This window comes from Gossypium arboreum, chromosome 5, assembly GCF_025698485.1.
Source record: "Gossypium arboreum isolate Shixiya-1 chromosome 5, ASM2569848v2, whole genome shotgun sequence".
Taxonomy (NCBI): Eukaryota; Viridiplantae; Streptophyta; class Magnoliopsida; order Malvales; family Malvaceae; genus Gossypium; species Gossypium arboreum.
Genome location: NC_069074.1, coordinates 68750559 through 68753917, shown reverse-complemented (window position 1 = coordinate 68753917; position 3359 = coordinate 68750559).

The following is a 3359-nucleotide window of genomic DNA, read 5'->3' as shown; positions in this document are numbered from 1 at the left end:
TACGATAGGGAAATAGGTGATGACTAATTAAAGCATGCATGCAAAATAATGGACTTGCATGTCAAATTCCCCTTTCTACAAGTAATGGCCGCCATGACAAAGAATATGGGTCAAACATGTCATGAAACATGTTTTGTTGGGCATTAGGGAGAAATAGTAAACAAATAAGCATGGGTAAGAAAAGAATGAAAAAAAAAATGTGTGTGAGAGTGGCATACCCCATTGCCGTGAGTTGTAGAGAAGGAAAGAAAAAATTTTGTTCATCCTTTCTTTGAGCCAAAACTAAGGAAGAAGGAGGATTTTTGCTTCATGCTTGGTTTGGAAGAGATCTAGAAGGAGATTTGGCTAAGTTTGCATCAAGATTAAGGTATGTATGAGGTTGTGTTGGGAGTTTCATGCATGTTTTGGTTGCTAACTTGATGTGCATGTTAGCCATGGCTCAAATCTTTGGTATGCCATGGAAATGGTATTTGGCCAAAGTTGTTATAGTGATAAAGCCATTGCATGCTAAGTGTGAAGCTTGATGATGATGCATGCAATGATGGATTTTCTACTCATGAGTAAGATTTTGAGTTTTCTCTTTGTTTTATCATGATTAAAGTTGAAAAGGAGCATGATTGTCATACTTGGCCATGATGCATTCTTGAGCATGATTCATGCTTCTTGCATGTTAGTTAAAAGTTTGTGTTTTGGATGGCTATGGACACCTTGAAAATTCGCCATGCTCATATATGCATATATATGATTGCACATTATGTTTGGTTATGAACTAAGTGATGAATATATTGATTTAAAGAAGAAAATGTGGAAGAATGCTTGTGAAATTGCAAGCACAATTCGCCTAGCACACATATAAGTGCTTGATGCTATATTATAAGTTTTAAATACAATGTGCAAAGCATAAATTAGTAGATTGCATGCTGTTTTTGTGAGGTATTAAGTGCAAAATTGACCTCAACATGTACATGAATATTCGCCTTGGGTAGCCTATTGAAGGCCTTAGCATTTCCTTGATGCTCAAATAAATTGTATTGAATTGCTTGATGTAGTATAAAATGTGCATGACCATTGTGTATTCAAGCTAAAGAGTGGCCATATGACCATTTAAAATCCTTGTCATATTCGGCCATAAGCAAGCACAATGAGGTTTTAATAAATTGAATTTGTTTGAATTAGCTCAAGAGGTAAGAGGGCCACAATTGGACAAGGGAAGGAAAAGGTGATCGAATAGCCGAAAAAGCCGTTCGACAACATCCGAGGTAAGTCCTCAAGAAGTGACCTTACTTGAATTATGTGAGATGAAATATGGATGTCTATGATTATTGATTATGTGTGTATGAGTATTTGAATTCCACCCGGCTAAGTCCCGGCGAATATGCTAATGATATTAATTGTGTTTGAGCCTTAGTAACGAAAATGAAATATGTATGTCCAATGATTATTGATGTATGTGTGCATGAGAAATTGAATGATATCCGGCTAAGCCCAAGACAATTATGTTGAAATTATATCCGGTTAAGACCCGAAGGCAATTGTGCTAGTGGTTATATCCGGCTAAGGCCCAAGGCATTCGTATGAAGTTATTCTATCCGGCTAAGACCAAGGCATTTGTGCACGTGATTATATCCGGTTATATTCGAAGAATCTTGGGCTGGAGGTGAGTGTTGGTTGCTGAAATGAATTTAATTAGTACACTCGGACAGCCCAAAGGATAAGGTACGTTATATGTGCATTGGAAAGTCGACGTGTTTGAGCAACATTCGCTCAATCGACTAATGAATTTCAGTTATTGAATTGATTGATGCTTTGCGAACTTATACAATGATGAAGTATGAAGTAAGAATGTGTATTAATGAAATGATGCATTTGGCTATGTGAATGTATTGCTGTAAATTATAGTTCATTATATTCCTTGAGACTTACTAAGCATAAAATGCTTACCCGTTGTTTTGGCTCTTAGTTTTCTAGATTTCGCCGAGGCAATCGGATTTGGGATCGTTGAAGTCAAGTCATCCACACTATCAAGCCTCCATTTTGGTATAAATTTTGGTTGAACTTGAGATGGCATGTATAGGACTACCTCTTGTTTGTTAAATACGTTGTAATGTAAGTTTGTATGGCCATGCGAAAATGGCTCAAAAGGGAGCATGAACTTAGACTTATTGTGGGTTGTATGTATATATATTTGGGGTCATGATGTGGCTATGGTTTGGAAATGGGAATGTTGGTCATATGATCAGCCATTGGCATGGTTAAAATGATCATATATGAACCTATGTATGGCAAGATTAGTTGAATCATGGAGACTACCAAATAGGTAAGTCCTACCTTAAAACAGATGCTGCCAGCTGCAGTGGCGTGAATGTGAAAAATCACCATAATTCATAGGAATGGAATCAAATAGTGAATAAGCTATGTAAATGAACCTTGATGAGTCTATTTTCATATGGAAGAAACGAAACGGTCATAGGAGTTACAGGTTAAGAGATATTAAAGCTATTGTGAGACAGGGCCAGAATGGTTTCTGGGTTCCCTGTCGTAACTTTAAAAATTCACTATAAATTATCCAAAAAGAATTAGGAGATATACCTTATATGTACAGATTCCATTTTGAGTCTAGTTTCATTAGAAACAAACGACACCAGCATTAAAGCCCTGTGCAGAGAGATATTCAAGTTATACCGCGCGAAGGTCAGAGCAGTCGATCCCTGTAACTTGGGTAACTTTAACTAATAAACTGTACCAATTGGCCCGACCAAAAATCCTAGAAATAAATCCATGGATGTATATATGAGTCTAAATTCAGGGAAAATTTACGAAACCAGTTTCCGAGTTTTGAAACTCGAGATATGATTTTTAAGGCGACAGTGACGCAGTTTTCCAGCCTGACTGGAAATGTCAAATTGGTGGGCAAAAACATGTGAACTTGGTTTGTTAACCCTCGGGTCCGACACCGGCGATGGTCTCGGGTTTGGGGTGTTACAAAGTTAGTACGATGGCTTGTAGGATACGTTTAAGTCACCTGGCATCCTAGTGGAAGCAACATGTCAATAATTAAGACACTTGTTGTAACAACCCATTTTCAGTGAAATTAGAACAGTGGTTTTGGGACCACAAATCCGAGCCAGAAAGAAAATTTATTTTAATTTTATTGCATGGTCCGTATTATATATGAAAAGTCTGATAAGAAAATTTTATCGATTATGTGCTTAATTATAGAAAGGACCAAATTGCATAGAAAGCAAAAGTTGAATTCTAGTTGCTAGAAGGATCAAATAGCTATGGAATTCAAAACTTGAAATCCTTATATGGTAATTAGACCAATAAAAAAAATTAGTAGATATTTTTGGTGATTCATC